The 14483-nt window shown below is 41.2% G+C and overlaps 1 long non-coding RNA gene across 2 annotated transcripts in view; it reads left to right on the forward strand.

Moving 5' to 3' along the window:
• Positions 1-14483, forward strand: part of LOC125920343 (uncharacterized) — a 95959-nt gene that overhangs the window by 42007 nt on the left and 39469 nt on the right. The window lies entirely within an intron of this gene.

A 14483-nucleotide genomic window follows, 5' to 3' on the forward strand; every position in this document is an offset into this window, starting at 1 on the left:
GACATAAACCTTGGGAACATCCACATTTAAGAGGTCAACAAAGAAAGAAATAATAGTGAAAGAAAATGAAAGAGGTCAGTGAGTTTGGAGGAGAACCAGGCGAAAGCTACTTCATTTATCCTCCTAACAGAAGGACACCAGCATTATCAGACATCCTGTCTTTCTGTCTCTTGCTCTTCTGTCTCTGGAGTCCTCTTCACCAGACAGTTAATTTCTTTAGAATGTTAAGTACTTCACCAGTTGCTGTAAACAGCCCCCTGGTGCACATCCAACACTTATCATGCAGATTAAACTACTAACATAGAGGAAGGGGGCAGCAAAAGAGATAATCAAATTTAACTTGATTCCTTTTCCCAAAAAAAGCATAAGTCAGGACAGAGTACTGTATCTTAATGACCTCTAAAGACACCTCTATCCAAGAGAATTAACTCATTTTCTTTGAATCTTAGCATAAGGAGCTTCAGTGCCTCCTACAGGAAGATCTTTTGGTATCTTTTGCATAGCCAACTCAAGAATTAAAGAGGGGGGGCGCCTGGGTGGCTCAGTCGGTTAAGCGTCCAACTTTGGCTCAGGTCATGATCTCATGGCTCGTGAGTTCAAGCCCCACGTCGGGCTCTGTGCTGACAGCTCAGAGCCTGGAGCCTGCTTCGGATTCTGTGTCTCCCTGTCTCTCTGCCCCTCCCCCACTCATGCTCTGTCTCTCTCTCAGAAATAAATAAACATTAAAAAAAATTTTAAAAAAAGAATTAAAGAGGTTAGGTCAAAGAAGAGGAAGGTGGGTGCACTTATTCTGATTGTCAGTTTCTTCATCTAAAATAATACCACTGCTCTCTCAGAGTTACTATAAAATTATCACATGACATAATGTTTGTCAAGTACTTCAAATGGTCATGGGATATAGTGGCAAACTTAATTATATGATAGCTATTAATAGATAACTAGGTACAAGAAATCCATGGAATGTATGTTTTGTTTTTCTATCCCTAGCACTTAGTATTTGCCTTCATGAAACTTTTTTGAAGTGAGACCATACAAATTAGCAACTAAAATATAAAGCATCTGTAGGGGATCAAAATATGCCGCCCCCGAATATGCCACTTTGGCATAAGGATTATTTTTTTAAGTTCATTTATTTGTTTTTGAGAGCGAGAGAGTATGAGCAGGGAAGGGACATATTGAGAGAGAGAGAGAGAGAGAGAGAGAGAGAGAGAGAGAATCAGAGAATCCCAAGCAGGCTTGGTGCTGTTAGCATGGAGCCTGATGTGGGGCTTGAACTCACTAACCATGAGATCATGACTGGAGCTGAAACCAAGAGTCAGATGCTTAACCAAATGAGCCACTCAGGCGCCCCAACACAAGGCTCTTTTAAAGAGACTTCACAAAGGGTTATGAGATCACAGGGAAATAAACCTAGGGGAACAACAAGTCTAGAATCTGTGCTGCTCAAAAAGGTAACCACTAGCAATGTGTGGCTATTTAAATCTAAATGTATCAAAATTACGTAAAAATAAAAATTCAGGGGTGCCTGGGTGGCTCAGTCCTTTAAGCATCCCACTCTTGATTTTAGCTCAGGTCATGATCTCTTGGTTCCTGAGATCGAGCTCCACATCTGGCTCTGCACTTGACAGTGTGGAACCTGCTTGGGATTCTCTCTCTGCTCCTCCCCTGCTCTCTCTCTCTCTCTCTCTAAAAATAAATAAACATTTTTTTAAAGCAGTAAAAAAATTCACTTCTTTGTTCATACTAGCCACATGTAGCCAGTTCTTATTACATTGGAGAGTGAGATATAGGACTTTCCCATCATTGCAGAAAGTTTGCTCTGACTGCACTGGCCTAGGTAATGTGGCTCAAATGCTACTCAAACTTGAATGTGCATATAAATTGCCTAGGGATCTTATTAAAAAGCAGATTTTGATTTATTAGGTCTGGCGGTGGCACCTAAGAATGTGCATTTCTTTCTATTAAGCTCCCTAGTGATGCTGAGGCTGTTGGTTCACCAGCCACCTTTAGTAGCAGGGACTTAGAAGTCAGGGAATGTTCTCCAGTACTCATAAGAAAGAGAGGTGCCCAGGGAGCTTCTACAGTAACTCCTCACACACCCATCCTGGGTCTTATTTCTCCCTCCAACGTAAAAGATGTAGAGGCATATTAGTCCCACTGTCCCTTACTAGAAATTCATGTCTTACGGACAAGTGCATGGGTTAAAGAATCAGAATTCCTATGTTAAATTCCTGGCTTTAGAATCTACTAGCTGTGTGAACCTAAGCAAGTTACTTAACCTCTCTGTGCCTCAGTTTCTGTCTATCATCAAAATAGAATAATATCTTACAATGTCTGAAACTCTGGAAGTGTCTTATAAGTGTTAGTGATTATATTTATAAATCAAATAGGTTTTGCTGCAAGGCATATTTCCCCATGTATTTACTCTATGCTAGGGACTAGGAGATACAGTAGTGATCCTTATCTTGAAGGATTCCCAGGTAAAACTGCAGATGTCTGGCATTTGTATAGGTCTTTGGGAATGAGATATTATGTCCTTTGTTTAATAAGAAAAAGATGTCTCATGATGTTTGATGGCACATTTCTGTGAAGATCTATGCTTCTCTTTTATTCCGCTGCTTGGTATTTTCATTGATATTGTAGGGCAACCTTGCTTGTAGCTTAACCAGTAAGATAAGGTACCTACATATGCAATTGGAAGATATGTCACCAGGCCCAGTCTCTGCACAGAGTCATAGTCAAGGAAAGACAGTCCAGTACTAACAATATTAAAAACAAATGCATGTTTTTATTGGCTCCTCTTAAAGAATGTCTCAGAGGATGTAATTTATAACAGTGCTTCTTAGGATCTTTTTTTCCCTGTTCCTCCCAATGCCCTTTCTCATTCTCATCTCCCACCAAATCTTTACCTGAAATCAAGTCCATGATTCTTTCCTGCCTCCTTCTCGCTGTTCCCCCCTCACATAGTAGACCCAAACCTTGCCTCTCTCACCTGCCCATCCCTCACTCATCAGTGGTTTCCTATGACTTCCTCCTCCTCCTGTCTTGATGTCCACAGGCCCACTTCCTTCCAGAAAGCCTGCACTCCTGGCCATCTCCACATCTTGCTGGGAGAGGAAGTGTGGCTGTAGCTCTCACTGTTTCTGGGTGGACATCTCTCCAGTTCTCGGGTTACAGAGGAGAGCTTATAAACTGACCCTGAAGGCAAAACTCCTTCCTCCATAGAAAAGAGAGCATGGAATGTATGGGGACAGAATTCTGAGGTGTTCCCAAAGATCCTCACCTCCTGGGGTACACACCCTCCATTATGTCCAGGACTATAATATGTTAGATTCAAACTCTTGTGGTGAGTGTTACATGCTTACTGATTTCAAGAAAGGGAGATCACTCAGGGGTAACTTGATATAATCAAGTGAGTGCTTTAAAAGCAGAGGGTTTTCAGGGTGCCTGGGTGGCTCAGTCGGTTGAGTGTCTGACTCTTGATTTTGGTTCAGGTCATGATCCCAGAGTCATGGGATTGAACTCCACATCAGGCTCTACACTGGGTGTGGAACCTGCTTGGGATTCCCTCTCTTTCTCTCTCTCTCTCCCTTGGCCCATTTAGCTTGCTCTCTCTCTCTCTCTCTCAAATAAACTTTTAAAAATTAAAAATAAAAATAAAAGCAGAGGGTTTTCACATATATGACATTGATGGACTAACTTATCAGTCCATAGAACAGAATTTAGAATCCTGAAGCAGATCCTCACATATATGATCATTTAATATTTGACTAAAGTTGTGATTTTACAAAATCAAAAAGTGTGGGTAATTTAATACATGGTCCTAACAACTAGCTATCCAAACGGAAGAAAATAAAATTGGATCCTGCCCTCAAACCATTAAAAGAAACCTTCTAGATATATCACATACATAAATGTAGTAATAATAAAATTGTTTCACAGTATAATCTAAGAGACTATGTGTATAATCTCATGCAGGGGAGATATTAACCAAGATTGGGAACCCAGAAGTTGTTAAAAACATGTAGATATGTTTGATGCCAACAAAACCAAAGATAAGTTGAAAAAAATGATCACATAATGAGACTTCAGTGATTAATATCTACAGTTAAAAAATGAGCTCTAGCAAGTGGACAAGAAAAGATAAATAACCCGAAAGAAAAATGAGTAAAAAAGATGAATGGGCAATTTAAATAAGTGCAAATAACCAAGAAACATGTGAAAATGATAAATTTCACAGTAAAATGAAAATATGTAATAAAATAATAATAGTCACTTTTCTCCAAACAAAACATTTAAAACCCTTGTCTTCAGTAGTTAGTGTGGATGTGGGGAGACACATGTTCTCAAACACTGCAGGGACGCCTGGGTGGCTCAATCACTTGAATGGTTGACTTAGGCTCAGGTCATGATCTCGCATTTCATGAGTTCGAGCCCTGCATAGGGCTCTGTGCTGACAGCTCAGAGCCTGGAGCCTGCTTCAGATTCTGTGTTTCCCTCTCTCTCTCTCTGCTCCTCCCCTGCTTGCACTCTATCTCTCCCATTCAAAAATAAATAAATATTTAAAAAATTTTTAAAAAAGCATTGCAAATGGTAATAGGGATTGGTATAACCTTCTTAGACACAAATCACTGAATAAAGATTAAAATTAATATATATGTGTATATATATATAATTTTAAATTTTCAAATTATAATCTATATAGTGTACAATGTGTATTTGTGTACAATTATACAATGTGTATAATTATAATGTGCTTTACTAAAAAAAATAATAAACTATATGGCAAAGCAAACAAAAGCAGAGAGTTTTCTCTGCTTGGTCACTAAGAAAGAAGTGAGAGAGATGTGCTCCTTCTGGCCCTAAGGAAGAAACAACAGCCATCTTGTAAACCAAACAATGTTGGAGGCCAAATGGCGAGGAATGTGGGTGACCTCTAGGAGCTCAGAGAAGCCCTTGATGAGGAAAACCTCAGGCTTACAACCACAAGGACCAACAACTCCAATGAGTTTGGAAGTGAATTCTTGCCCCAGAGCATCCAAAAAGGAACACAGCCTGGCTGACCCCTTGATTTTGGCCATGTGAGACCCTAAGAAGAGACCCAACCGTGCCATGGATGGTAGGATGTGGCGGTTGGAGAGATCAGAGAAAGCGTCCAAGTGAAGGGGTTGACTGAAGGAAACATGTAAGAGCATGTTGGGGAGAAGGAGAAGGGTGCTCTGGATGCTGCCTACTTTCCCCCCTTTGCTGCAGATGGTCCGGATGATTCCCTGCACAGGTCAAGTACTTTCATACCTCTGGGAATTTTCCATGTGCCCTTCCGCCTGCTGTGCCTCCCTCTCCTCCTTCACTATACTTGTCTTTCAAGACCAGCCCAAGGCTCCTCCCTGCGCACCCCCACCTTCCCAGTCTCAGAAAGGCTAATCCCCAGCCCGGAAGCAGAAACTCCAGCAGCCTTGCTCGTTCTACTGTTCCATGTTCAGTGAAGAAAGAAAAGAAACTCTTTGCTAGGTCAACCATCAACCTCACATTCATCCCTTTTGCCTAATTCTCATTTCCAGATGGCAGATTTTCTTAAAGCAGGGACACTGTGACCTGGCCAGGCTGGCAGCCCTAATTCTATAGGAGCCTCTGGCTGTTGGATTTCTAATGAAGCTGGAGCTGCCAAGTTGCTGCTGGAGGCTCCCAATAAGAACTGGAGGGCCCCGGGCTCTTCCCACAGGATCCTTGATCATGTTCTCATTTCCTCCTCCAGAAAGTGGGGCTAAAATAAGCCCAGGGGCTGAGGAAGGGGTGAGTCAGAGCTTTCAGAGTGGCACAATCACTGCATTGCAGCTCCTTGTAAGAAACGTCCCCCGTGGGCCCAGGGTTGTTTATGCCAAGAGCTGTAAGTCTGAGAAATGAGCTCTCCTAAGACAGGGTGGCAGCAAGCTCCCCTTCCTGGAGATAGCAGGGTGCTTCATAGCATGGAAACTTTCTATGCTAGTATAAAGGAGGGGCGGGCATCCATCTGAGCTGGGGAAGCCTGGTGACAAGGGAGGAGGAGCCTGGGCTGGAAGCCAGGTGACATGAGGATTAGTCCCAGCTTCACTGCTGAGGAGCTATGTCAAATCAGGTAATATACCCTTCACCCCTCCGGGTCTCCTTTTATTCAGATGCAAGATAAAAATGTAAGTCCAGATGATTTTCAAGTTTCCCTCTGACTCAAATTCTTTCAGGTTATCTGAGCAGCTTCCCAAGTGTCAGGTCTCCTGGACGGGCGTGAGATGTTAAATGTGGAGAAAGGAACGCCCACATGGCCAATGGCTGACGTTGTTCATGTGAAGCAGGCTCAATCAGCATGCACTGATTGGGCACCTCCACTGTGCCAGGCATCTGGGAGACGGCTGGGGATGAGAGGTGAAAGAGAAAGTCTCCCTGATGAGCTACCCATCCGGCAGATAAGGGTGTGCACAGAGATATGGACAAGAAGGTTGTCAGCAGCACACAGCTTTGCTAAGCCCTGATTGTATGATATATACAAAGTGCTCAGAATGAGGAACAGTCCATGGTAGTCCAAGTGGAAGGGGGCTTTAATCTGTTACTAGATTTTCCCCACCTCAACCAAAGGGTTTAATGAGAGACAGCTCAGTACGAAATGACCAGAGAGGTCAAAATTCATTTTCTTCAGATTATCTAACATTTTAATATCCATATAGTGTTCTCCAGACAGGAAAAATAGTTCAGGATGGTTTCCATTCCCAAAGAGATAATTCTCCAAAATTGAGAGAAAAATCATTCACATGCAGTGATGGGGGCCCCTCAGCTGAGAAAACTTTTAAGCCCAAGAGTAGGAGACTTCATAATGCCTAGGAGTTAAGATTCTAGTCCTGTGCTCATCATCCAATACACTTACCACAACCAGGACTTCCAATATGCCTTTCAGTCATCTTAAAACATTTATTTAAGACATTGCATCTTAAACCACGTTTAAAACATGTAGTAAAATTTAATTACATATTTTAATATTCCAAATATTGCGAGGCTTCTTTTAATTTTGTGGTTTTCTCATTAATGAGATTTTTTTTTTGCTTTCAAGTTTTTGTTTTGATGCTTTATTTTTTTTTTAATTTAAAAAAAAATTTTTTAATGTTTATTTTTGAGACAGGGAGAGACAAAGCATGAACAGGGGAGGGTCAGAGAGAGAGGGAGACACAGAATCTGAAACAGGCTCCAGGCTCTGAGCTGTCAGCCCAGAGCCCGACGCGGGGCTCAAACTCACGGACCGTGAGATCATGACCTAAGCCGAAGTCGGATGCTTAACCGACTGAGCCACCCAGGCGCCCCATGTTTTGATGCTTTAAAAATTAATTAAGAAAAATTTGATATATACTTATGGACAATGAATAAAATATCAGGCATACAGAAGATTGAATAAAACATGTATGTATCCATATATAATATATATAACCATATATATGTGTGTGTGTGTATATATATAACCATATATGTGTATATGTGTATGTATACATATAAAACCACGAGTCAGGTTATATCATCCTATAGATTCCCCTCCTTTTCCTGAGCTTCTCTGAATCACATGTTTTTTGTCTGTAACCACACCTGTAATGCAGCTCGTGAAGCACCTAGGGCGGTACCTCATACACAGTCAGAGCTCAGTAGGTATTCATCCTAATTGTGATTAGCGATTCATTCAACAAACATCCACAAGTTTGTGTCACGTGCCAGCTCTGTATCAAGCACTGAAGAAGGAAGCTGGCTGGCGCATGGTGTCCCTTTCCAGGACTAAGAGGGAGACAGACATGAAAATAGATGAAACAAATAAATTACAGTCTCTGCTAATGGACAGCTCTTTGCCCTGGTTCTAGGACCTAAGGGAAGGAGTGATTCATCTGAAGAAGCAGACAGAGTTCATCAGTCAGCATGAGGGAGGGGAGCTGATCGTTCCACCACAGGGAACACCAGGAGTGGAGTGTGGAGGCCCTGGTGAGCAGGCTTGTGGTGCACTGTGGTGAGGGCAGAATCCAAGAAGGAGCGGGACATTTTCCTTGAGGGACAGGAGAATCATCAGAGTCCTATAAGCTCATCAAATTTAGAGGGATGATTGTGACAGTGGAGTGGAAGTTTGGGGCTTACATAGAGATATATTTCATCACTGCATGTGACAAATAATAATAGTTCATGATATTTTTAAAGCCTTCTGAGCGCTGTATGTGCATTGTATCATTTAACCACCACAAAAGTCTGCTAAGATACATACTATTATTACTGAGAAGCCATAGAATTTCATTATCATGAAGCCATGCTTTGAAGCTAAACCATCTGGGTTAAAATCTTGACTCCACACTTAATTAAGTGTGTACTTTTAGGCAGGTAACTTTCCATAATGCAGTTTTCTTCCTTTTATAATGGGGTAATAAAAGTGCCAGGATGATGGGGTTGTAGAAAGGATTAAATGAGATTCTACGTGTACATTGTTTAGAACAATGCCTGTCCAAACCATGATGTTTAATGGGTGTTGACCCACTATTGACCCATTTCACCTAGAAGGAAACTGAGGCTTCAGGTGAGAGAGTCACGTTTCCAAGGTCACACTATGAATAAGTTGCAAATTTTAGCTTCAAATGGGAATGTGAATCTACTTTGCCATTGTCATCTTCAAGACCCTGGTTAATTAATTAATGGATTGATCAAACATTTATTCACTTATTAAGCCCCTAGTAAGGGCCAAGCATGGTGAATTATCTCAGGTGCTTTCTACCATACAATGTGTATGACTCTCCCAGTTCTGTAAGTGACAGTGTCCATGTTCAGAGGAGTTGAGTAGCTTGTCCAAGACCACAGAATTGCTGTTGACTTCCCAACATCCAATCCACACCATCTGCAGGGGCAGCACTTGATTCATCTCTGCTAATCATGGAAATCATATCCCAGTTTCCAGAGGGAGAACCCGGTCCTAAGCCAATTAGTGCAGAGCATTCTCTTGGCCACAGGATTAGCTTAGAAATGAGTGTAATTTGGATCAAAAAGGAGTGAGGGAAAATTTTCTGCAGCTTCTGCAAATGTTGTCTCCACTCTTTCGAGAAATCCTCAGCAGGAGACAATCTCGTCCTCTGACGTTGTGTGTGGGTCTGAGGTCTGGGGGTCGTGTAGCCTTCTCACCATCAGCCTGAGGATGACCATGGCAGGGGGTGGGCATGGCCAAGAGAATCACAGAGACCACCAAATGAAGCTAACCCTGAAACTACCATCTATGTGGGCCAATGGATGTCCTTATTGTTCCAACCAGTCCAACTAAGAATTTCTGCACAGCCAGCAAAACAGAGAGCTGGGCTCCAAGTGCAAGTCCAAACCAGGGCGACTCCCTGATCCATGCCTTCCTACAGTGCTTGGCTGCAGGCATGGCTCTTCTACCCAAGTTGTTTACCATCTGGCAGAAGGCTTTTGGCATTCTGCTGTAGTGGCAGATTTGATCATCAGTCACAATGCCAAAGTAATGGTGGTTTGAGTCATTGTTTATCTGTTGGTCTAATTCTCCCATAATAAATATGCATTGCTTAGATAATAAAAAACAACAAAGGGGAAAATTCCATGTGAGGCAGAGATAAAAAAGCTCGGCTAAAAAAGAAGGCTTATATAAAGATAAAGCTGTATGATGTGCGTCTGGCATGTTTTAAAAAATGCTAAACTGAATTGGGCCAAAGACAGAGCAAGGCGCTGAGCCTTTTATCACGCACTAGTGTGTGATAGGTTCCCTTGGAGACCTGATTATTAATTAGGAGGAGCTTGTTGTAGCTATTATCAAACTTCCCTGATTTCCCCCTGTCAATAGAGGACCTTACAGAGAAATGTCCTAATCAAGACAGCTTCTGAAGACAATGGGTCCAACTAAGAGAGATTCTAGACCTACTTTTTTTTAAATGTTTATTTATTTTTGAGAGAGAGAGAGCATGCGCAAGCTGGGGAGGGGCAGAGAGATAGGGGGACAGAGGATCCGAAGCAGGCTCCATGCTAAGAACAGAGAGTGGAGTGGGGCTTGCACTCACGAATGGTGAGATCATGACCTGAGCCAGTCAGAGGCTTAGCTGACTGAGCCACCCAGGCACTTCAATTTAAGAACTTTAATGAGAAGTCCTAAAAGTTCATGTAATTTTCAGACCGAGAAAGCCTGAGAGGATACATGCCATCCATTAGAAGTTTGGTTTAATACTGTGTTTTTGTGTGGTTTTGTCCACTTCCCTCACCCATCAGTGAGATCTTCAGGGATAGAGAAGCTCTGCATGAGGAAAGAGAGCCCCTAACACCCAGGGGTAGGCTCAGTGTTTGTGAGGTTGTACCATATTGGCAGAGTGATGGAGGGGTGTTGAAGCCAAGAGAGGACAGCCTTCGAGGAGGGGAGGAGGGCACTGGCCTTGCCCAGTGTCAATCAGCACTAACTGCAAAGTGGGGAGCAGTCATTTCTGGAAAGAAAACCGAATGAGTGAAGGCTTATCAGGAAATGGAGTTGTTTGTCCACTGTGGGATCCTAATGCAACTGTTCTAAGGCCTTCTTTAACTTTAGGCCTTCTGACTTTGGTTCCTTACCTCAAACATATTAAATTGTCCCCACACCCCACATTAGATTGAATTTATATATGATAAATTATAAAACTATAAAAATTGATATAATGCATTTCAGACACACTAATCAAAACATGTATTAATTTAAATTATACCGCTTTCATATTTCAGAGCCATTAACTTTTCTTTCTAGTTTTTAAAACATTTTTTAATATGAAATTTATTGTCAAATTAGTTTCCATACAACACCCAGTGCTCATCCCAACAGGTGCCCTCCTCAATGCCCATCACCCACTTTCCCCTCCCTCCCACCCCCCATCAACCCTCAGTCTATTCTCAGTTCCCATGAGTCTCTTATGGTTTGCCTTCTTCCCTCTCTGTAACTTTTTTCCCTCTTCCCCTCCCCCATAGTCTTCTGTTAAGTTTCTCAGGATGCACATAAGAGTGAAAACATATGGTATCTGTCTTTCTCTGTATGACTTATTTCACTTAGCATAACACTCTCCAGTTCCATCCACGTTGCTACCAAAGGCCATATTTCATTCTTTCTCATTGCCAAGTAGTATTCCATTGTGTATATAAACCACAACTTCTTTATCCATTCATCAGTTGATGGACACTTAGGCTCTTTCCATCATTTGGCTATTGTTGAAAGTGCTGCTATAAACATTGGGGTACAAGGGCCCCTATGCATCAGCACTCCTGTATCCCTTGGGTAAATTCCTAGCAGTGCTATTGCTGGGTCATAGGGTAGATCTAGTTTTAATTTTTTGAGGAACCCCACACTGATTTCCAGAACGGCTGCACCAGTTTGCATTCCCACCAACAGTGCAAGAGGGTTCCCGTTTCTCCACATCCTCTCCAGCATCTATAGTCTCCTGATTTGTTCATTTTGGCCACCCTGATCAGCATGAGGTGATATCTCAGTGTGGTTTTGATTTGTATTTCCCTGATGAGGAGTGACGTTGAGCATCTTTTCATGTGCCTGTTGGCCATCTGGATGTCTTCTTTAGAGAAGTGTCTATTCATGTCTTCTGCCCATTTCTTCACTGGATTATTTGTTTTTCAGGTGTGGAGTTTGGTGAGTTCTTTATAGATTTTGGATACTAGCCCTTTGTCTGATAATGTCATTTGCAAATATCTTTTCCCATTCTGTCGGTTGCCTTTTAGTTTTGTGATTGTTTCCTTTGCAGTGCAGAAGCTTTTTATCTTCATGAGGTCCCAATATTCACTTTTGCTTTTACTTCCCTTGCCTTTGGAGATGTGTCAAGTAAGGAATTGCTGCGGCTGAGGTCAGAGAGGTTTTTTCCTGCTTTCTCCTCTAGGGCTTTGTTGGTTTCCTGTCTCACATTCAGGTCCTTTATCCATTTTGAGTTTATTTTTGTGAATGGTGTGAGAAAGTGGTCTAGTTTCATTCTTCTGCATGTTGCTTTCCAGCTCTCCCAGCACCATTTGTTAAAGAGACTGCCTTTTTTCCATCGGATACTCTTTCCTGCTTTGTCAAAGATTAGTTGGCCATACTTTTGTGGGTCCAATTCTGGAGTCTCTATTCTATTCCATTGGTCTATGTGTCTGTTTTTGTGCCAATACCATGCTGTCTTGATGATTACAGCTTTGTAGTAGAGGCAAAAGTCTGGGATTGTGATGCCTCCAGCTTTGGTCTTCTTCAATATTACTTTGGCTCCTTGGGGTCTTGTGTGGTTCCATACAAGTGTTAGGATTGCTTGTTCTAGCTTTGAGAAGAATGCTGGTGCAATTTTGATTGGGATTGCATTGAATATGTAGATTGTTTTGGGTAGGATCGACATTTTAACAATGTTTATTCTTCCAATCCATGAGCACGGAATGTTTTTCCATTTCTTTGCATCTTCTTCAAATTCCTTCGTAAACTTTCTATAGTTTTCAGCATACAGATCTTTTACATCTTTGGTTAGGTGTATTCCTAGGTGTTTTATGATTCTTGGTGCAATTGTGAATGGGATCAGTTTCTTTATTTGTCTTTCTGTTGCTTCGTTATTAGTGTATAAGAATGCAACTGATTTCTGTACATTGATTTTGTATCCTGTGACTTTGCTGAATTCATGTATCAGTTCCAGCAGACTTTTGGTGGAGTCTCTTGGGTTTTCCATGTATAGTATCATGTCATCTGCAAAAAGTGAAAGCTTGACTTCATCTTTGCCAATTTTGATGCCTTTGATTCCCTTTTGTTGTCTGTGATGCTAGAACTTCCAACACTACGTTAAACAACAGCGGTGAGAGTGGACATCCCTGTCGTGTTCCTGATCTCAGGGGGAAAGCTCTGTTTTCCCCCATTGAGGATGAATATTAGCTGTGGGCTTTTCATAAATGGCTTTTATGATGTTTAAGTATGTTCCTTCTATCCCGACTTTCTCGAGGGTTTTTATTAAGAAAGGATGCTGAATTTTGTCAAATGCTTTTTCTACATCGATTGACAGGATCATATGGGTCTTATCTTCTCTTTTATTAATGTGATGTATCACACTGGTTGATTTGCAAACATTGAACCAGCCCTACAGCCCAGGAATGAATTCTACTTGATCATGGTGAATAATTCTTTTTATATGCTGTTGAATTCCACTTGCTAGTATCTTGTTGAGAATTTTTGCATCCATATTCATCAGGGATATTGGCCTGTAGTTCTCTTTTTTTGCTGGGTCTCTGTCTGGTTTGGGAATCAAAGTAATGCTGGCTTCATAGAATGAGTCTGGAAGTTTTCCTTTCCTTTCTATTTTTTGGAACAGCTTGAGAAGGATAGGTATTATCTCTGCTTTAAATGTCTGGTAGAATTCCCCAGGGAAGCCATCTGGTCCTGGACTCTTACTTGTTGAGAGATTTTTGATGACTGATTCAATTTCTTCTCTGGTTATGGGTCTGTTCAAATTTTCTATTTCTTGCTGTTCAAGTTTTGGAAGTGTGTGGGTGCTTAGCAATTTTTCCATTTCTTCCAGGTTGTCCAGTTTGTTGGTATATAATGTTTCATAGTATTCCCTGATAATTGCTTGTATTTCTGAGGGATTGGTTGTAATAATTCCATTTTCATTCATGATATTATCTATTTGGGTCCTCTGCCTTTCTTTTTTTTTTTTTTTTTTATGAGAAGCCTGGCTAGAGGTTTATCAATTTGGTCTATTTTTTCGAAAAACCAACTCTTGGTTCCATTGATCTGCTCTACAGTCTTTTTAGATTCTATATTATTTCTGCTCTGATCTTTATTATTTCTCTTCTTCTGCTGGGTTTGGGGGGTCTTTGCTGTTTTGCTTCTATTTCCCTTAAGTGTGCTGTTAGATTTTGTATTTGGGATTTTTCTTGTTTCTTGAGATAGGCCTGGATTGCAATGTATTTTCCTCTCAGGACTGCTTTCGCTGCATCCCAAAGCATTTATATTGTTGTATTTTCATTTTCATTTGTTTCCGTATATTTTTAAATTTCTTCTCTAATTGTCTGGTTGACCCATTCATTCTTTAGTAAGGTGTTCTTTAACCTCCATGCTTTTGGAGGTTTTCCAGACTTTTTCCTGTGGTTGATTTCAAGTTTCACAGCATTGTGGTCTGAAAGTGTGCATGGTACGATCTCAATTCTTTGATACTTATGAAGGGCTGTTTTGTGACCCAGTATGTGATCTATCTTGGAGAATGTTCCATGTGCACTCGAGAAGAAAGTATATTCTGTTGCTTTGGAATGCAGAGTTCTAAATATATCTGTCAAGTCTATCTGATCCAATGTATCATTCAGGGCCCTTGTTTCTTTATTGATTCTGTGTCTAGATAATCTATCCATTGTTATAAGTGGAGTATTAAAGTCCCCTGCAATTACCACATTCTTATCAATAAGGTTGCTTATGTTTGTGATTGTTTTATATATTTGGGGGCTCCTGTATTCACTGTATAGACATTTATAATTGT

The sequence above is a fragment of the Panthera uncia genome, chromosome B4 (assembly GCF_023721935.1).
Source record: "Panthera uncia isolate 11264 chromosome B4, Puncia_PCG_1.0, whole genome shotgun sequence".
Lineage (NCBI taxonomy): Eukaryota > Metazoa > Chordata > Mammalia > Carnivora > Felidae > Panthera > Panthera uncia.